Genomic DNA, 22,133 nt, shown 5'->3' with positions numbered 1-22,133 from the left:
GGGCGAAAAAACATCGAGATAATCGAATGTTGAGTAATTCTCGAACAAGTGTTTCTTCAAGCCTCCTCAACACGGAGGAGACAGCAGTTATCAATCATTTGCTTAATGATACATCTGTGTCATTCACTCTAATCATCAATGTAAGAGAATAATATTATTAAGTGTACAAATGTACAATAACTCAAATTCTTCAACTAAATTCCAAGTTTATTTGAAAAGAAAGTAAAACAAATCTGTCAATCAAAGTAAATCCGCCGTTGTTCTCTGTAACTTTAAGCCATCTTTCAGGCAGCTGACGAATCCTATTTCGGAAAAATGTGTCTTTCGACGCGATAAAGTCGTCAAGTCATTTTCGGATCTCATCCACTGATTTGAAGTGCGTATCGGACGAGGCTAGGGGATGCAACGATAAATCTATAATATCGAAATATCGATATACCGACAAATGTCGACTATTTATCGATATCTTTTTGTCTCCGATAAAATCGACATATCGATATGAATTTTATTGATTTTCGTATTTTTTAGTTACAGCTCTCGGGACCTATTACGGTTCTACGACCGAGATGAAAATTACAAAAGTGAGTGAATTCACTAGAATATATATTATTGAATTGCTCGGTATCTAGTAAATTCGCTCACTTTTATAATTTCCACCTGAATCGTTGAACCGTAATAGACCTCCCGCTCCATGTATGTGGTGATCACTCCGGCAAATGTGACTGCGGTTCATTATATATTTTCTAATAAGAATATGACCATAAATTGTATGAAGATGAAAATTTTTGAAAGATCTCTTCAAATTTTTCGTGCATACCCCTATATTCATACATTTTTTTATATAAATATCGATATTTTTCAAAATTATCGATGTTATCGTTATCGATGGTTCTGAATGACGATAATATCGTTATCGATATTTTGAGAAACCGTTGCATCCCTAGGCAAGGCATGTTGCATCGACCCGGAACAAGTAATCGATAGGAGCGATGTCTGGTGAATACGCCGGATGCTGCAAGACCCGGTTCCAGCCAAGACTCATAATGATGTCTTTTGTCGCGGAAGCAATGGCAATGGCCTAGCGTTATCACGCAACAATTTCACAGGACAAGTTCTCTTTTGCCACTGTACGGGCGTTTTCGTTCTGATTCTTCACTCAAACGAATTAATTGGTAGCGATAATTGTTTCATTCGATTTTAACAGCTCACGATAAATTACGCCCTTCACATTCCACCAAATGCAGAGCAGACTCTTCTTTCCGAAGTGTTTTGGCTTTGCGACCGATGTCGATGGTTCGTCGGGATTAATCCATGACTTTCTGCGTTCCGGATTGTCATAGAGTATCCCGCTTCTCATCGCTCGCGTAATAATTTTCCACAAGAAAGACTTTCTACTTTCTGCTTACTGGAGAAAGAAAGACACACTGCCACTCGATGATTTCTGTTGGCTTCAGTGAGTTCATGCGGAACGAACACCCATTTTCCTTCTTTCTGGTTCTTCCTCGGCTCGTGTAGGCGTTGGAAATAGTTTGTTGCGTTACTCCTAACTGCTCTGCAAGCTCTTTTTGCGTTTGTGCTGAATTCTCAGCAAGCAATTGCTCTAAATCATTGTTGCCGCACTTCCGAGGGCCTGCAGGACGTTCTTTGTCATTCAGACTGAAATCGCCGCTTTTAAACGCGTCTAAATCAAAATACACACACATCGTACGATGCAACACCTCCGCCGAGAAAGGGGGAAATCGATTCGCATGCTCTTGCAGCATCGTTTCCTTGTTGGAATTCGTAAAGAATGCAGTGTCGGATATGCACTTTGTTACTATTTTTAACTGTACTAAACTGAATAATTTTTGAGGTTATGTCGAGCCTTCCGCCATACTAAATGTAACTTTTAATAGCTATATATCGACACTACATAACCGTAAAAAGGCGGGAAAATTGGATTATTTGAAACTTAATTTCTTAGCCGCTTAAAAAAGTTTGGATCAGTCATTTCTGTACACCTAATATATCTTGAAGTTTCCCATTTTAATTGTCAAGTTCAATGATGCACGTAAGCTTAAAGTCGAGGAGAGAGAGAGAGAGAGAGGGTAAACCAACATCATCTCTCTTTCTCTCGCTTCCATTTTCTTTCTCGCGTCCCTCCTCTTACCGTATGTACCGTCGACCACGATAACACACGTAATCACACATGTTTACGCGACAGTTTATAGCGCATTAAAGTTTTTACATCGACGCGGGAGGGGGGCGAGTCTGGGGTCGCGACCATGCTCGTTCAGCACGATTCTCGATCCGCTCGTAAAGAAGGGAAAGGGTGGCACATTGTCGCTCTCCCGGCAGCCCCTTGTCGCGGAGAGTTCTCCCCTTGCCGCAAGTCTCCCAGACGCCGCGAGAATTCACCGGGAAGTCCCGTGCGAACGTCGAGACAGCCGCGTAAAAACGCCGAGCCCCCCGCGAAAATCGGGAAAAGTCTGAGGATAGATTGTAGAATCCCGACGTCGTAACGAGCCCCTGCGAGAAAGTATCTCGGGGCCACCCCGCTGGCGCGCGCGAGTGAACCAAGCGGGAATCCCCCGTCCGCAGGAGGGGCGGTCGACAGCAGAGAAATTCACTTAGAGCCCCAGTCCTTCGTTCGTATCCTCGACCAGAGACGAGCCGCCGCCGCCCCCGCCCCCGCCCCCGCCGCGGCGCGGTGGTGGTGTGTCGGCTACGTGAGTCAGGGCTACGCGAGTAGGTCGACGTAGGGTGCGTGAACGATCAGGTGAGGGTCGTCGAAGAAGCGCGGGGGCCAAGGGGGACAGGGGAGGGAAGGGGGCCGCGCAACCGACCGAGGCCGACATCGACTTCTCTCTCACGGCGGTGGCGACGGCGGGGCCAGTGCGCGGTAGAGGCGGGATGAGGGGGGGGGGGTGACGCGAGTCGGGTCGCGAACACCAAGGGAGACACAACAGGGGTAGCAAAAAACGGGAGTGGCGGGGTCGGTTGCGGGTGTAGGCGAGCGGCGCGGCGGAAGGAGAGAGCGCGGGTGGAGGACAAACAACGCGCGAGCAGGAAGAGAGAGGGGGGGAGATAGAGAGAGAGAGAGAGAGAGAGAGAGAGAAAATGTTAGGCTCGGCGACGAAGGGCGAGAGGTGGGAAGCCCGGAGGGAGGCGCGCGCGCGGGGCGGGGTGTGTGTATCCATCGTCGAGGGTGGAGAAGGACCTGCGCGCGAATTTCCCGCGTTCGCCCTCTCATATTGATCCCACCCCAGCGAACTCCCTCGCTCTAGCGGGAGGTGGAGGGCCTGCGGGCTGTTGGTAGGGAGGGAGGGAGGGAGGGGAGAAGGAAGGCAGGGGGAAGGCCCGGCAGCAGGGTGGTTCGTCGTCGTCGTCGTCGTCGTCGTCGTCGTCGTCGGCGTACAAGCGGCGGATCGGGTGTGCGAGAGACGAAGGGTGAGTCGCAGAATCGCGGCCGCTCCGAGGGTGGTCCATCCAGCGAGCTCGCGCTCGCGCCGTGTCGTGCCGTACGTGTGATCGCGTCGCCGTCGCCGTCGCCGATGTGCCGCGGTATCGGTGCTCCGGTCGCTCCTCCAACCGACGACGGCGAGAGAGAAGAGAGGAAGAGAGACAGGAGTGGCCTGCATCAGCGCGTCCACGTCCACGTCCGCGTCCGCGTCCGGCGGTCCGCTGCATCGTCGCCCTCGGCCTCGCCTCGACGTCTCGTCGTCGGAGGCTCTCGCGCGCGTGCGGCGGTCGAGTTACTTGCCGAGGTAGTTCCGACAGCCTTGGCAGTTGGCAGTTGGCCGTCGCTGGCTCTTGGCTCTGGCGAGAGAGCTCGCCGGTGGCGGCAAGTGCGCGAGTGCGCGAGTAGATAATCGCCGCTCGAGACGACGAGTCTCCGTCGCCTCCTGCGGCCACACGGCGGCTGGCGCGGGCCGCTTGTTGCGGCGACGTCGCGCACCGAGGTCTCCTCCGCCTCCTGTCTTAGCGCGGCTTGTGCGACAAATGCGCGGGGGGGTCTGCAAGTTTCACTCACTACTAACCGCTTACCTCAGCCAGCAGAGAGATTCGTGCCGTCGGTCTTCACGGTCTTCGGTCTCGCGAGCTCCGACGAGCCATCGCCGGCGCCAAGCTCTCCTCCTCGTGCGTTTTTTCTCTCTCTCTCTCTCGTTTCTTCACCTCGTTTGTCCGCTTTCCACGGTCGCGCAGGGCGCCGAGGGCGAGGGGGAGGGCAAGTAATCGGTCGCGCGAATCGCTTTGCCGCTCGTCCCGTCGCGTCGTCGAGTTTACCGAAGCTGCCGGCGATGCTGCTACGCGAGCGAGTTCCTTGTTTCGATTCGCCGACGCCGTCTTTGAGTCCTGAGAGGAAATCGTTTGGAGGAAACCTCGACGCGCCGGGAATCTCATGTATATACACACACGCGCGCGCGCAAGCTCTAGTTGTGTGTATCGCGGAAGAGTGGAAAATTGACGAGTTGAAGATTAATTACGCGCGCGCGCGCGAATCACGCGGCGAGAATCGCGCGGAACCGCATTCATTTGGCGCGACAAAGCGCGCTTGACGGATGAGGTCGGCCCGAAAGACGTGCGCCGCTTTGTATTCGCGGGGATACACATCGGCGCGCGCGAGCCTCTCTCGAGTGACCCAGCGGCTGCAAATTAGTTCTGCAACTGCACTCGGTATTGAGAAACGCGCTGGCGCGCTAATGAGCTTTAAACGCCTCGTAACTTGATTCGTCGAGTTGGCCAGCGGTAATCGATGCGCCGTGTAATCGCGCGTAATCGGCGAAACAACAGCGGAGCCGAACAGAGTCCCGATCAACGGGACGAGTTGCAGCTGTTAGGCCCTTGTTAAGCTCGCGCTGCTCGCTGCCCGAGAGCTAAACGTACCGTGCGTTATTCTCGCGATCGACGTGCCGAGTGATTCTTTTACGCCCATCTGAAGCTTCCCGATCGTTTCTCGTGCTGGACTCTCGATATCGTTAAGGACTGCCAGTACTGACCCAGGAACCCTAATCTAACCTAATAACCAGAAAGGCGAGAGAGACGCGCTGTCGGTCGGGTACCTCTTCCTCTAGCAAGCTTCCTCTTGTGAAGAGTGAAAAGCCTCATCAACACGATCGTTGAATTCGACTTCACGTTGAGGGGAAAGACGCGCACGATCGAGTCTCTTTCTCCGATGCGAACATCTTCAATTGGACAGTGCTCACGAGTTGACGAGTTCACGCTGCAGGAACAGACTCGCGATCGACTCTCGTTATCGGGTCATAGTTGGACATCCCCGACGGGGTTAATTCGTGGCCAAACATTCACAACCAAGAAGGAATTTCTCGTGTGCCGTTCGGCGTTCCTTCGTGCAGCATCGATTCGGCCGAGTGGTCGAGATCGCGCGTGGTCAGAGAACGAACGATTTTGTTTTGGGGAATCCCCGTGCGAGACTTCATATTTCGGCGTATTCGGGCGGTGGAAATTCTCGTCACGCTCTGTCCCGAATATTGAATCGTTCGATAAGTACGTGCGGATTTTTGCGAGAATTTCGAGACCGGTAACTCCATAGTCGGGCTTAACTTCATTTCTTCTCGCCTTTCATGGCCGTCTGTTATTGAACGGACGATCGATATGCATTATACCGAGTGAAGTTATACTTAACTACAAAAGTATCAACTTTGGAAAATCCCCGAAGAAGAAACTGAAACTGCCGCGCTTCTGTCTCGAGACCGAGTCACTTCTCCGACCTGTCGACTCATTTCGTGGAAGATCAAAATCGATCTTGCATTCGACCTCCGATTAAAGATCCGATCTCCACTTGAGTCTGAAGAAATCTAAAGGAAATTGAGAACTTTTCGCAGAGAATTCTCCGTAAATACGACGTTTAGGGGATGTTGACGTACATTATGGAATATTTAATACTTCAAATTTTAGCCCATTGTTTATTGAAAAGTTATCAATTATTAACAAAAGAAGTTTTATAAATAGATCCTATTTCTCCGATACAGTGTACGTTAAAAATATTAAACATGTGAGCGGAAGAGATGCAAAAAGAACCTAACCTAATCTAACCCAAATTATTATATCTTTGTGTACTGTTGGATGTTGTTGAAAAGGTCCCATTAAAATCCACAACGCCCAACCGTGTGCAATGTGATGTAATAATTTAAGTTAGATTAGATTAAGTTTAGATTAAATTAGGTTAGGTCTTTTTAGAAAGGAGGTGCAGAGGGGGAGACTTCGCTTCTCTCCCGCTTATACGTACTGTTTAACATTTTTAACGTACACTGTATCGAAAAAATAGACTCCATTTATGAGACTTATCTTGTTAGTAACTTTTTAATAAACAATGAGCGACGGCTAAAACTTCTTGAATAATTCTCGGGTGGGTGAGTTTTATAACATACATCAAGATCATCCCCTAAACGTCATATTTACTGAAATCGCTGCGAATCTATGAGACCTAACTACATACTCCTCCCGGCGTCTCTGTTCAATGCCATGTATGACGCAAACGAACACGTCGCACGTGTCATGACGAGGGCATATGTCGCGCATGAGGACGCGTGCCGCGCGAGATTCCGAGAAGATTGGCGTTCGTCTCGCATCTCTACGTCGATTTTTCACGGAGATACGAAAGCGCAGCGTGTGGGCCCTTCGCCGTCGAGCGTGCGCTACATTGTAGCACGTCCGCGCGCCGACACTTGACGCTTCCCCCTTCTCCGCCGAAGGTGCGAGTGCAACATGTCGCCGGGCCTCAGTCCCCGAGCTAACGACGACTCGGCGATATCTCCGCGTAGGAAAATCGTAGCGACGCGCGGTAAATTGCGCTCGAAAGCTGAAACTGCTCCGTTCCTGTTCGTTTCTCGCTTAATTTCGCGGAAGACCGCTCTTGCATTTCGAGCCGAGCGTCGACTTCTGATTGAAAGCGCGAGCTTGACTTGGGTCTGAGCAGATCTGAGGGGAATTGAATAAAACATATTCCGCAGGAGATACAGTCTCCCGTTTCTTACAGTTAAAAAATAAATTGTGATTTTTTACTTTTATAAATTGTACCGGTTTGAGTTTTTGCGTGTGCCTTGAACGAAAATTTATTACGGCCCAATCGATTGTACGTATTTCGGTGAGGAGGAAAAGTCGGGTATCTGATAGCGCCATAAGAAGAAATCATTTTTCATAATTATAATAATTGCTTGCCCTAATTATTCGCCAGAAAGCTACACGACGCGATTCTCTTGACTAATGTCCGACAGGCATAGATTGCTCGAGCAATGTTGCAATGTCCGACAGGCCTGTGTGACCGTTGTACATGTGTATGCGACTGCACGAGCGATCGCGTGCGGGAAACTCGTGTGGCCTTTCCGCGTGTCGGCGGCGATATACGACGATCTACCGGGGATTACGTATAGCGATCGCGTCGCAGCCGTGACCGACGCTCGGGAGAATCTCCGTGGCCTCGTTTGGCGGTCAGAAAAAAATCGATGCTTGCGCATTTTTAAGCGTACTGATCAGTCGTAGGAATAGAACAGTCAATTAAGTTATTTCTTCCTTCCGTGAATGAACAACGTTATTCTGAGGCGAAGAATGAAAGGAAAAAATAGAAAAGAAATGGAGAAAAAAAAGAAAAATCGTTTCCGGTTATCGATTTGAATACGAGCTCGATTTCGAGATAAAAAACTGCCGAGGTTTAATCGGAGGAACAGGATATAGTCGGGGAGATTGTTTCTCCATTTGTGCGCGAATGAATGACCTTATTTTTAGACGAAAAGTGAAAAGAAGAAAAATTAATCGTTTCTGGTATCGTGTATCAGTCTTGAATACGAGCTCGATTTCGAGGTAAAAATCTGCCGAGGTTTAATCGGAGGAACAGGATATAGTCAGGGAGATTATTTCTCTATTCATTTGTGCGCGAACGAACAATGTTGTTTCTAAACGAAGAGTAAAAGAATAAAAATTAATCGTTTTTTGTATCGTGTATCAGTCTTGAATACGAGCTCGATTTCGAGGTAAAAATCTGCCGAGGTTTAATCGAAGGAACAGGATACAGTCAGGGAGATTATTTCTCTATTCATTTGTGCGCGAACGAACAATGTTGTTTCTAAACGAAGAGTAAAAGAAGAAAAATTAATCATTTTTTGTATCGTGTATCAATTTTGAACGCGATCGTGATTTCGAGATGAAGAATCGTCGAGGATTTAATCAGAGGAATAGCATATAGCCAGTAAGATTATTTCTCCGTTTATTTGTGCGCGAGTGAACAACATTGTTGCACATTCGCGCAGATTAAGAGTGAAAAGAAAAGAAAATAATTGTTTCTGGTATGGTACATCAATTATGAATACGATCTGGATTTCCAGATAAAAAAAAAACTGCCGAGGCTTAATACCGAGTTTTAATATCGAGGGAGAATAGCATATAATGAGATTATTTCTCGATTCGTTTGTGCGCGAATGAATAACATTGTCCAGAGATGAAGAGTGAAAGAAGAAAAAAGCTGTTTCTGGTATCGTGTATTAATTTTGAATATGAACTTAATCTCGAGATAAAAATCTGTTGAAATTTAATCGGAAAAAGGGTATGGTCAGTGAAATTGTTTCTCTCTTCGCTTAGTGTAGATAAACAACAACGTTGTCCGTAGAGAGATGAAGAGTAAAAAGAAAGAAACAATTAAACGTTTCTGATATCGTGCATCAATTTTGAATACAAGTTCGATTTCGAGGTAAAAATCCGCCGAAGTTTAATCGGAGGAGCAGGCTATAATCGGTGAGATTATTTCTTCATTTATCTTTGCGCGAATGAATAACATTGTTCTGAGATGAAGATTGACGAGAAAAAAATTTCTGGTGTCGTATATCAGGTCCGAGTACGAGGTCATTCTGAACAAAAAATTCCTTTACCATTTTGCAAATAAGTACGCAAATTTTTAAGTTATCAATTAAAAGATATGGTCATTTTCAATCACTGATAACTATTGCGATTTTTGCAAAATGGTGACATGACTTTTCTTCGCAGTTTGATCTGATTAATTTTCACAGTTCTTCGTTCCCAAAAGATTCCGGACACCCTATATATTACGCTATTACGACATTGCTATTCTTTTCATTGAAAATTGCACATCCAACGAACACTGTATGATTTGCGTCTCCAGTGATATTTGTTAGAATTAGAAATAACGAGAAATGACTTGTCGCGGTAAAAAGTTCGATTTATTCCCCATATTATTATCACGCAGCAAACGTTCATTTGTTGCGACACAACAGAAGTCTTTTCCCCAGTGCGATCTCGCGGTGAAAAACGTGGTAAGACGGTGCTTTAAATCCTCCGGTAGACTTGGCACGAACATTGACACGGAGCAGAAGGCAAGTTGGGTGTAGTATACACAGGGATTGCCATCTGTCAGATTTAATGAGCCATAATATGGCATAATACTCTAAACGGCGCACTTCACTTTGCAAAATGCGCTGCTCCGTCGCGCCGCGTCGCGCCGCGCCGCGCCGCGCCGGCCGCATAAACCTCCTCATCGTTGCGGCGTTGTAATCGTCGTATTTACTGCCGCGCATAAATTGTCCGTGGAAGACTCATATTTTTGCATGCGTCGCATGCGTGATCGCAAGTAGAAGTTCACGGCGCGCTGCTGGCTGGAAATCCCGCCACAATGATGGAATCCACGCACCGCGTTCGTCTCGCTGTGTCTCGCTCGATCAGGAACGGGCGATCAAACTTTTCCAATGCAAATTTCCCCCTACTTCGACTCGCTGTTGAAGCGCGGAGTAACGAATAATCGCGTGTCAATTATCCGATCAACAGACTTGTTGAATCGCGCGAGAGCGAGGAAGAGGCCCGGCAGCAACACTTGTCCCGTCCATGAACGCTGATCAAAGCTGCGAGACAAATACGCGCCGCGATGAATCTGTTCTTCGTTGCAGCGTCTGCGGCGTTGCGAGTCGTGCGGCTTCGCCGACGACCGAGATCCCCACGACAGTCGATAAATTCCGACGGCCGACGCGGCGGTCGGAAGCAGCGCGCGAGAGCTTGATACACCTCGGTGGATCCTCGCTCGTGGAGGCTCGCGACCTGCAATCCCCGCCGCGCCGCGGCTCTCCGTATCTTCCGGAGGTATCCGTCTCGCTGAGGAAGCGGAACGGGGCGAAACACTCTCCCGTGGCGGAAAGCGACGTTTCCTCGGGGTTTTGCCCCGACGTGCGGCGATCGATCGCGCGCACCCGCGCGTCGTTGTCGCGTCACGTCGTCGTCGTCGTCGTCGTCGTCGTCGTCGTCGTCGTCGTCGTCGCCGTTGTCAGCATCTCACTCTCTCGCGCGACAACTTAATACCCGGAATCTCGTTCCAGAACGTTGGACTCAGCCGCGGCCGTAAATACGCTCCGACCGCGCGAAAGACCGAGCCCGGTCGTGACGGCCGCGATAAAGCCAGGTGGCGAGCGCGAATATATGCGAATGCCCGAGCATGACTCAAGCGGGCCCCGTTGCGAAAGAAAGCGCGATCCGTTCGCGCCGTAAACGCCTGCCCGTTCTATCTATTAGTCGCTGTAGGCCCCGCTGGCTCGGAATGTACCGCGGGCTCCGCGAAAACGTTTCCGACTCCCGATAGCGGAAATGTACCGGCTGTCCGTTTCCAACGTGTGCTTTTAGAGTCTCGGCCACTCGCACGCGTTAGCGATATGCCGATTTCCGGTCGCTCCCTTCGTTCGAAACGCTCCACGAAATCGGATCCTCAGCGATGAATCTTTCTCTCTCGGCCCGGGGAGACGCAACATCGAAATGCTCTTCTGAGACCGCAAGCGTTATCGTGCGCGAGTAGTTTAAACCTTACTGTACACACCACCGAATAATTTAATATGATACACAGGGGGACTCCAACGATTAAAACTGCCACCACGCTTATTCTGTTGGATATTTTGATTCGAAGCAAATTGAGGATGTTTCTGATATCTTCTAAGATAAGAGGCAACAGCTTTTTGAATAATTTTAATACGAATAGAATGAAAAAATCCGCAAAGGAAAAGAAAAACGCGGAAAAAGACATTTTTTTTTACAAAAAAGAATCATCTCATATAATTTTTGGTATTCTTAAATAATTCCTTCGGAATTGTGTTCTTCAAATATATTTTCAAGAAAAAATTGGTGCGCTTTTTGCGTGCGCTTAAAAAAAGGTATTTATTTTGAAGCAGGAAATTTGTTGAAAAAATTGAACTCCAAGAAATTATAAATATTCATGATTATTATTGATATAAAAAAATATTTTTGATGTTTAACAGTTTGTTGGAGTCTCCCCAGGGGACCCCCGGGTGTACAGTAAGGGTTAAAATGGAGACCAAAGTTCGCGCGAGAAATGAATTTTTTATACACTCTTCTACACTTGTATCATTTAACCCCTTGTTAATCCTGAGTTAATTTACCTGAGACCTCCTTTTTAAAAGTTTTGTATAATTAAATTAGCTTCTGACACATTATAAAGATAAGGAATAGGAAAATAAATTTGACAACAATTTAATCATCTTGAGGCGGCATTTATAAGCAGAGAAATATAAAGAAAACAAAAGTTTAGAAACATACGAGCGTTTATACAGAGCTGTACTTTCATGAACCGTCAGGATATAAAGGATTAAAATTGGTCTGAATTTAAAGGTCTTAAGGTGGAATTTACAGGCAGAGAAATATAAAGGAAGAAAAAGTTTCAAAACATATGAGCGTTTATATAAAGCTGTACTTAGAAAAATCCGATATAAAGGATTCAAATCGGTCTCGAAGAGACGAGCACGAGCTTTTGCGTACCGGAAGATCACGTAACGAGTCGAGGTTCCAAGCATAACGATGCATGATCGGTGTGAGATTAGCGTTTGCCAATTTTGCCAAGAGTGCAAAAAAGGGCCTGTTGAGTCTCGAATGCGGCCTCGTGCAAATTTATTGACGGGAGGAAGGATACACGTGCGACGTTCTGAGATACTTATCTGAGCGATGAGGGCTCAACCGGGCAGGCAATCAAGAGCCTTAACCCTTGCCTCTAGCGTAAAGTGAATCACCCACGGCCGACACATTGTTACGGCCGAAAGGGCACTTTGGGTTCCTCGCGATTAAGATTCGTTTGATACAACTTATTAAATCGATCCGTGAGAAACCGCCGGCGAGGCGGCGACGTCGTGCGATTAGAGGACGAGAACAGCAGCGTTCACAGTTGTTGCGAGGTTGTTTGTCCGCGTTACGTCGTGGCAAGGGGCGCTCTCTTGCAAAGTCGGCTAATGGAGTTTCGTTTAATAAGCCTCTTTGTGCGGAGCAATTCATTCCGAAGCCAACGGTGAGAATTTCGAAACAATGCTCATCGAGCTCACAAAAGCTCTCTCTCTCTCTCTCTCTCTCTCTCTCCCCCCCCCCTATCTCGCCTTTCATGCACCCAACGAGTCTAATTTCAGTTTCGCTTTCGTTCGTTCGATCGATCGATCTTATTATCCACCGTGCCGTTTTGATACGGACGCGTGTCGATGGGATCTGAGGAGGCCCCGATTACGCGGAGACGACGAGAGAGAGAGAGAGAGAGAGAGAGAGAGAGAGAGAGTGGGGGGGGGAAGAGAGAGAAATCGGAGGTACGATCTCCTGATCGATCGAACGCCCGCATGCGCGTCGGACAGAGCCGCGATAAATCATCAGATCGGGCGTGTTTATTGGCCATGCTCGAGCAAATCCCGACCGGTGCTTGATTTACACGCCCGGCACCGATCGCCGATCGATCGACTCGTGACTCGCGAATCGCGCGCAACAGGCGAGGCCCTCGAGCGCCCGATACGGAAGCTCGAAACAACGGAATTAGGTGCGAGATTTGCGTAGGCTGCGCGGCGCGGCTGCGCTGGGAAAGACGAGGAACGAAAGCGACCGCGCCGTGAGAATAGAACGTGAATATATAAATCTAACGAGGCGATGTATATCGCTTGAGGTCGAACAGCGCGCTCGAACAGCGGGCGACTCTACTCGCAGTCGCTAAATTGGTCGCGCGCGAATTGATCGCGTGAAATTTTCACCGCCGTTTTCACAGCCGCGGTTAACATACGCGCATCTCTCTTCTTCCCCCCCCCTTCCCTCCTCCTAGTCCCTCCGGCATTCTTCGCATCACACATCATTTGACACGACATTTTTGTCCGGCAATTTGCGGCATCGACCGCAAACGCCGTGCGCGTCGCGCACATAATTCCGAATAATTGCCGCGCGCGAGAGAGCGATGTTATTTATTTATTTATTTATTTACTTATCTATTTACGGGGGAAATTCTACAGGAGGATGGATAAAGAAGGATACGCGAGAGTAAGCTGCGCGAACAATCATGTCCGCGGGGATAACGGTATAACGTTGTTGCGCATACCGTAAAGTTGTAGCGAATAACGCGAAAAGAATTTTCTCGCGTGATTAACAGCACCTAAAAGAAAAGTAATCTTGAGAACAAACGGAATCGTCTGAATTTTCGAGGATTTTATTCTTACACATGGCCTCAAGAGGATTCCTCTAAGATTGAGAGGAAAATATCATAAACACGTTATTCTTAAAGTTAGAGGGATTATATTATATGTTACATGTATACGTAATATAAATCTTATTGATTTTAATATAAATTTCCTCTTGTATACAGATTATTTAATCTTTTTTTAAGAGGATTATTATTTATTTTTACTGGTCATCTTAGTTAATTTGAAAAAAATTATAATGTATAGCGAAAAGTATAATAAATGTATAAATGTAATTCTATCTTCGGTTCTACAATAAGCAGACACGAATGAAATAGGATCATCATAACGAATAAATTTCCAATCAGTTTTGTTATGGACTTTATAGCTGCATAGATGTTCATCATAACCAATTTTATGAAATTTAGTTAAAAATATTTCATGAAACATAGTTAGAAGAAGGAATATATTATTCAACTTGTTGCAATAGATTATAAATTGTATTTGATCAAATATGGGTAAATTATCTTCGTTATTCGTTACAGCAACACTCGTACTTTTTTAAACAGCGTTCTGAATATTCTGACTCATAAGCATATAGCATATATTTTTTCGTTCATGTCATGGAAGACAGCATGACTGAACGAAAGAAGCCGACCTTCAAATCAACATATTTGCTCTCCGTATAAGAGGAAGATTAATTGATATAAGAGGAAATCCTCTTGAAATAAGAGGAAAATAAATTTTAGATGAATAGTTCACTCTAATCGCCTTATCGAAAGAAGAATCCTTTTTCTGTAAAAGACTTCGCTTAGAATATGAGACTGTGGGAAAAATCACTTTGCAAATAGAATACTTTTTTCGGGGTGAGTCCCTTTTCTCCATCAAGTAACGTCGAGACGCAAATAGTTTCGCCTGAAACTACCGGTCGGAAGTGAAGGAGAACTCGCGAGCACATAACGCACGAGCCGCGGAGCTTTTGACTGCGTCCTCAGCGTCCTGATCTCGTGGTGAACAAAATTCCGGACGAGCAAGTGCTTTTGACAACGAGATAGTTCCGCCGTGCACAGTTTCAACCTCGCGCCAAATGTCTCGTTTGTGAAACGGCGATTCGCCGTTGAAAGAGCCACTTTGTATCTCCGAGATACCGATAGGCTTCGGGTGTCAAAGAAGAGAGAGAGAGAGAGGGAACGGGAAAACAAAAGAAGGGAGATAGGAAAAATTGTTTGCAGCAAGGATATGCATTACACGCGTCGACGTCGACGCCAATTTCTCAGCCCCCTCCCCTCCATTTTCCGATCGAACTCCACAGGTTACGCGATGTAAATCAGGGCCGACCCGCCGCCACCTTTCCGGTATCGCGGCTCTCTGCACACAACGAACGAGCGAGCAAACCGCCGCGTGGTTGTTGCAGGCTATCTTCATTCTTCCTTGACATGTGTGCGCGATAAAGCGCACGCGATATCCTTGCTCGGGCCGTCGGTACCGTTTGCGCTTTTCGCGAGAATTAATCGTACCGGCTCCTCCCTCTCCCTCTCTCTCTCCCTCTCCCTCTCTCGCCCTCGCGCGCGCGCGCCCGCGCGCCAACTAATTGCCTCTCCTTCTTACCTTTTCCTCTTCCTCGCTTTTTGTCCTTCCTCTATCGAGTACACGTTTTAATCGGATTAATGCGCGTATGGAATATTCAACCTCCGCTGCATACATGAATACGAATATGCGCGCGCGCGTATATACACACAGGGAAAAAAGAGACAATATATAGGTGGCAAGTATTGCCAGAGGCGGGAGGGAGAGCCCTCCGGGATTCGTGAAAAATGCAGTCTGGAAATTTCCAGCAGGCGCCTCTCGTGCCGCCTGCGCCGCCCGGCAGTGCTCGCGCTTTCGCAATTCGTCGGGCTTTGTGCAGGATCCGCCATAATCCCTTCACGTGTCGCGAATGGTAGCGGCAGTTTGTCTCCGCCCGGCTCGTGACATTCTTCCAATTTCTCCCCCTACATATTTTACGGCGCGAACATAGCGTCGTCTTTATAGCTTCGCTATGTCGGGATTACTCGGCCCGGCCCGTTGTGTGTTATCTAACGAAAAACCAGAGAGGAGAAAGAGAGAAAGACCCAGACGAGACTTCTCCCTCTCTGTCATCCCCTAACTTTTTCTTTTCCCGCGCGAGAATGAGAATGTATTTCCCGACGACCGATCGAACTGGCCGATTTCTCGCAGGAATCATACGACGTGGAGCGTTGTACGTAAGAACCGAGTCGAGGGGATGATGCTAGCAAGACTGTCGGCGTTGACAAATCGTCCTGCGCGCGCGATCGCTAGAATCTGCAGGAAATCGCCAAGCGACTGCTCGCGGACGCATCGCGTTGCGAAATTCCGCGCACGTCGTGTTTACAACTCGCCACGCGCTCCAAGCCGAAGTCTTAAACGAGCGCGCCATGCGGAAAAAGCGGTCTCGCCGGGACGCGAGGATGCGAGTGCATATTTCCTAAATCATGTTAGCTAATTACCGCGTCCGCGGTCGTCGTTAGGCTCGATTCGTGCCGTCAGCGCAGGCGAATCCGCGACGGATAGGAATCTGTTATTTTATGCTCTCTCTCTCTCTCTCTCTCTCCCTCCCCTTCTTTCTTTGCCCTTTTCCTTTCTCTCTCTCTCTCTCTCTCTCTCCCTCTCTCTCTCTCCCTCTCTCCTTTTCTCTTTTCCTCTCCTTCTTTTTCTCCCTTTCTCTCTCTCCCTACTTCTCCCTATGTCTCTCGGAATAAGAATAGTTGAGAGCAGGCTTTGATAAAACACATGTTTAGAAGAAAAAGAACAAGACATCGTGCTTTCCTGTTTAAAATTGTCTTTTAAGTTTTATAATATGTTTTAAACAAGCATTTTTTATTTTTAGTACAGTTTTGGAGCCAATGGTTTAATAAGAAAACTTTATTTCTGGGAATTCATAAAAGATAATCTATTTTATCGAACCACTGCCATTTTACGTAAATAAATTATGAAATATATATACAGGGTGTCTTCCGGGATCTTTTGGAAACGAAAAATTGTGTAGATTAGTCAGATCAAATTGGAAAAAAAAAATCAAGTACCATTTTCCAAAAATCGTAATAGTTATTAAGTTATTAATGATTGAAAATGACCACGTCTAGAAATTCTTTTATTTGATAACTTGAAAATTTGCATACTTGTTTGCAAAATGAGAAAGGACTTTTTTGTTCAGAATGACTCGATCTACAATTATATAACGGTTATTGTGCCTAGATTCAAGATTCAGGGTTCGAAATTTAATATACTCATATCTATTGTTGGACACAATAGCCGTCATATGATTGTAGATTAGGACAAAATTGTCATTCAACAACCAATTTTCATTCTGAACAAGAAAGTCCTTCACCATTTTGCAAATAAGTACTCAAATTTGCAAGTTATCAATTAAAGGAGTGTCGTCTAGATCTGTGGTTATTTTTAATCATTAGTAACCTAATAAAACTATTGCGATTTTTGCAAAATGGTACTTGACTTGGTTCTTCTCAGTTTGATGATTAATCTCCATAATTTTTCATCTCCGAAAGATCCCGAGCACCCTATATAGACGAAATGTGAATTATTGAGTAAATATATATATATATATATATATATATATACATGTACTTCTTTTTAATAATCGTGCAATAATATATATATTTGCGTGTAATATTGTAATGTGCAAAAATATGGAGAAAAATGTATCTCGTGAAAAGATTAAATTTATATCATCGATAGTTTTACGTTCAAAATTTGTATTAACACTTTTGAGGAAGAACATGTTTTCGCGAAATATATGTTTAAAATTATCAAATGTTTAAAACATGTTTGAAATTTTTGTTTTAAACACGAAAAGTTTAAAGCATGCCAACCCTAGTTGGCGCGACAGTGAGACGAATTCCGTGAATAGTTCGACGAACGTTTTCACGTGCGGAAGCTCGACGGAGTCTGGTCGTTGAAATTTGCCGGGATTTTTGCTCACGCAAATTAGCATTCGATTGGAATTCGAGGCAAATTTGCTCTGCGCAAAATTGCTTACTCAATCGTCATATCGTCAAACGGCGGTCGCGCTCTTCGTTTCCAGACGTGTTTTCTTCGTCGTAGAATCGAAACAGAAGTACCGTGCTTTCCTTTCCAGTCGGTAAAGTCGGTGTACATTATCAAACAGGGAATACCGTTTCTCCACCAACTGTTGGCGCGTTCAATGGAGTAAAAAAATCGAGAAAGAAATTTCTAGTGCGGAATGACGAAGGTGAGAAAAATAACTTTGGGCGTTGGCATGTTTGAAGCGTGTCGGTCTCCTAACTTTTCTTGAATCGCCGGGATTTCGACGAGTCAAACTCGATCGCAATCGAGTGCCAAGAGAAATCGTCTCAACTAGCGCCGTCTACCGCCGACGGTTAGCGTGAGAATGAATAGCCTTACACGCGTTTATTGTCTGTCATCTGTTGTTAGCTCGACCCATCGGCTAAGCCGTCCGTTATCGTCGCACTCGTCGCGTCGGCGCGGCGCTCCAGCGACTTCGATGAATCTTCCTCGACGTTTTATCGTCGTCGCTCCGGCGAGTCTGAGGGCTCAATTGAATTGCTCGCGCGCGCGGCTTACGATTCTTCCGATTCCACTCACGATCATCGTCGGATTCCATCCGCCGTAGCCATCCCGCGCTGGGGGTGGGAGTACGTCCCGTTTCGTGTGCTCGCTTCTTTGTTCGCGCAGCCGGCGATTTCCGCCGATCGATCGGCGACCGATCGATTGATCGTGAATTACTTGGCAGTCGCTACTTGCTCGATTCTGCACGAAGCCACTCGTCCCTCGTTATCGACCTTCGAATTGCGCCTCGCGCTTATCTCCGCCGCCCGAGAGGGGGGAGGCGCAACGTTCAGCCGACTCGAGAGGCGATAGACTTCCGTTTTTCAGCGACGTGTGTATAAAAGTGCCGTCGAAACTCGATAACTTTATCGCTCCTCATCTTTCTTCCTCCTTCTTTTTGTAATTACGGTTTTCCCTTTATTTTTGTTGGTATACGTTGCATAAAAAGTTTAATGACTGGAAAGGAGCAAATCCCAAGAAGCAAATAAATTTAGACTTCTCTCTCTCTCTCTCTCTCTCTCTCTCTCTCTCTCTGCCTCTGTCATCTGTCTATCTCTGTTCCGCCGACGGGATATTCAGATAGCGTGACCGCCACGACAATCCGCATCTGGAGAAGCGCGTCATAGACCATGATCTCGGTCGCGGGTTTAATTTTACCCGCGCAACCTCCAGAATGATAATATTTACGCTACAATGCGCGTGCTATTTCTAGACGGTCGCCATAATGATTTCGTCGCGGTGTCGGAGTTTGGGAGATTCCTCGCTCTTCGCTGGGCGTCGCGATCGCGGCGAAGAGGACTACCCACTAGGAATACTATTAGGAAATACTGCTCTGATGAAAAAGTATCCGAACTTTATTTTTAAAAATCAAAATTACAATTCAATCAGTGAAAATTCTCATAGTCTCCTTCAAAGTAATCCCCATTGCTTGCAACGCACATATATGCCAGCGTTTGATCCAGTCCTGGGAACATCGCTCATACGCGGCAGGTATGACCTTCAATTCACGCAGCGATTTTTCTTTGATTTGTCCTCGATCGACTCGAAACGCTGTCCGCGAAGTGGTTTCTTCAGTAGAGGAAACAGGAAAAAGGGGTCACAGTGGGGGGGGGAGGGGGGCAGCACAAAATGTCAAATTCTTCGCTCCATATTTTTCGACATCGTAAAAATCGCCGCGCACAACAATCTTCACTGACATGAACAACTGCCGCTTTCCAACGGCTTGAAGGAACGCCACGATTTTTTCACCAAATGTGAAGAACACGTGTACCTTAACTTAAGAGAGCAAACGGATTTGATTTACGCGTTTATCCGCGATTTTTAAGAAATAAAGTTCGGATACTTTTTGATCGCAGCAGTAGACCTCTTCTAGGCGGAAAGTCGAGCGGGCGCGCGAGGGTTGATCGGCTGGCCGCGGGGATAAAAGTACAGGATCGCGAGTTTGTAGATAACCGGCGGATAAGAGAGAAACTCGGCTCGGGCCTGCTTAGCGGCCGATTATCGCCGTTACCGGACTAATCTCGCCCGCCGCCGCGGCGAGCCGGGACGCGGCAACGGCAGCAGCAGCAGCTTTTGCACTTAGCACTTACGTGGTCGGTATTATGTGGCAATAACGAGCGACCCCCATCACATAACCCCACTTAAGAGGCGAGCTCGCCGCCGCGCCGGCCGGGGCGCGGCACGCGGAAAGAAAGGGAAAAATGAAAGTACCTCGACCTCCACCCATCGTTACCGGCCATCCACGTCCCGGCCTAACGGACGTTTAACCCCCTTCCCCCATTCGTTCGCGAGCCGCTCTCGTACTCGTACGGTCGGCTGTGAACAACCGCGGGTCTAATAGAAAATACGTACCGCAGGCCGCTCGCCCCCTCCTCCTCCCCCTTTATTAATATCGACGTTTCGTGCGATGCCGACATTAATCGCGCAATCGGCTTGTCTCTTCCTCCTTCCCCCTCCCCCTCCTGGTCCCCCTCCGTCTCTCCTCGTGGCTCTTCTGCATCACGCGAGCCCGATTGGCTTCTAAGGACTTCCTCGATGGGACAGGGTTGGAGTGCGCTCGATATAATAATGTATAATTCCGCGAGATCGCGAGACGGTGATTGCGAGAGCGCGACGGAAGACGGGGCGAGAGGGGGGATGTCCTGTCGAGTTTGACTGGTCGTCTTGGCCCGCTCGTGCGCCTTGAATTTACGGGATATACCCTGAAAGCGCGTTCATCGAACTCGCACTCGTCCAAACTACGATTAACGGATATCGATCGGCGATGGGGGCAGGGGGAGGGCGCTCTCTGCGGAAAACTAACAATACGCAACACTCGCGCGGGGAAAAGAGTAAGCGGTGAATCGCGCGCGCGCGCGCGCGCGGCGCAGCGGCGAACTCGAGCGAACGCGACGCGAGACGGTAAATTTTCGCCGAGTAGCGATTCTCTGCGAAATTCGCCCCGTCGAAACCACCTCGTCTCGGCTGTCGTGCTGGTGCTGATGTCGGTGGAGGTGGCGTTCCCGCTAAACTGTTGCGCGCGGGCCGTCGACGTGGGCGCGGCCGACGCGCTCGAAAACGAATTAAGGATGCGGCGGCGGCGGCGGCGGCGAGAGCGAGGGAGAAGGTTGGGCGTCGGGCAGGGAGGGAGGAGGGAGATGTCGCGTAGCTTCGAATTATCAGCGTGGATAATTGCTCGGCCGAGCGAGTTAGCGGTACACGAGTATCCCGGGATGACGACGGAGATGGATATATACCGCCGCCGCCGCCGCTGCATACCAACTTAAATAGCCTGGCGCTTTATAGATGTCCATTAATAAACTTCATTATGCTCCTGCGCTTAATTGATTAATGAGGAATTACGAGGGACGCCGAGCGAGCTGTGCGCAAGGGGGGGGGAGGGTGGTACCGAACGAGCGTTCCCGAGAGGGATAACCGGCACTGGCCTCCTCCGCTGGCTTGGCCTAGCGCGGCTCGTTGAAAAACAAGTGAAACCGCGCTCATTAAATCCACAATGTAATCTCGCTTGCCCAGGGTTTCGCCTGTGTTTCTTCCTCGTGTTTTTCTCCCTCCTCCTCGTCGCTGCCTTTTGCCTCCGCCCTTCGTCCTCTCTCTCTCTCTTCCTCTTCCTCTTCCTCTCTGCCTCGTTTTCCTTTCTCTCGTGCGCCGCGGACATTCATATTTTCCGCACGAATCTGCGCGCGCGAGTGTGACGTGAAAAACACACGACGATCAACCGCAGGCGGACGAGCGCGCCCGTCAGCTTTTCTTCGCGCTATTGTCGCGCGAGATGCAACACGAGAGAGAGAGAGAGAGAGGGAGAGAAAGAGAGAGCAATCGCAAGACTCGCTTGGCGTGTGCACAGGCTGATAATCATGAGCGCTGGTATCAGTTTTTCCTCGATTAAGAGAGGGCGGAGAAGGAGGAAAAGGACGAGAAGGAGGAGGAGGAGGAAAAGGATGCGTATCCCCCTCGCGAGTCCCCGCATTCCCCGGCGAGATGAACTAACGGCGGCGCAACATCGAATCCCGGCAGTATCGGCAAACAGTTTGCCGCTATTAAGCGCGAGATCTCCCGCTATGACTCCACACAATCTAGCGATGCTCGGCCGGCGGAGTAACTTCCGCCATTTTTGCGAAAGCGCGCCCGGTGCCTCCACGCCCTTTAATTATCCGCAGCTTGACGCCGAGTACTTACGGCGGATACTAACGTTGTCATTATGACTGCGAGAGAGCAGTGAACGAGGCTACCGCACCTCCTCCTCCTCCTCCTCATCCTCCTTCTCCACCTTCTCCACCTTGACTTCTTCTCCTGCTCTTTCTTCTTCTTCTTCTTCTTCTTCTTCTTCTTCTTCTTCTTCTTCTTCTTCTTCTTCTTCTTGGCTCCTCGCGGCTCCTTCGCCTCTCACGACGATATAGAGGTCGTGGCGTTTTAAAACGGCGAGAGAGTCATTGTCCAGCAGCCGGCTCGAGATCCGTTCCGCGAAACGCACGGCGCTCCGTCACCGTTCGCCTCGCGGGCTCCTCTCCCCCCGCCCCTCGCAACGTCGCGCATACGCGAGCCATTGTCACGGGCGGATGTGGCGCGTTCGTTCGTTCGTTCGTTCGTTCGTTCGCTCGCTCGCGCGAGTAATTC

The 22,133-nt window shown here is 48.2% G+C and overlaps 1 protein-coding gene across 1 annotated transcript in view; it reads left to right on the top strand.

The window, feature by feature from the left end:
- The window catches only part of LOC105188211 (probable serine/threonine-protein kinase dyrk2), a 341,632-nt gene that overhangs the window by 138,608 nt on the left and 180,891 nt on the right, over positions 1 to 22,133 (top strand). The gene's annotated exons all lie outside the window — the stretch shown is intronic.

Source organism: Harpegnathos saltator, unplaced genomic scaffold, assembly GCF_003227715.2.
Source record: "Harpegnathos saltator strain DR-91 unplaced genomic scaffold, Hsal_v8.6 scaffold473, whole genome shotgun sequence".
NCBI lineage: Eukaryota > Metazoa > Arthropoda > Insecta > Hymenoptera > Formicidae > Harpegnathos > Harpegnathos saltator.
This window is presented reverse-complemented; position numbering and strand designations above follow the sequence as displayed.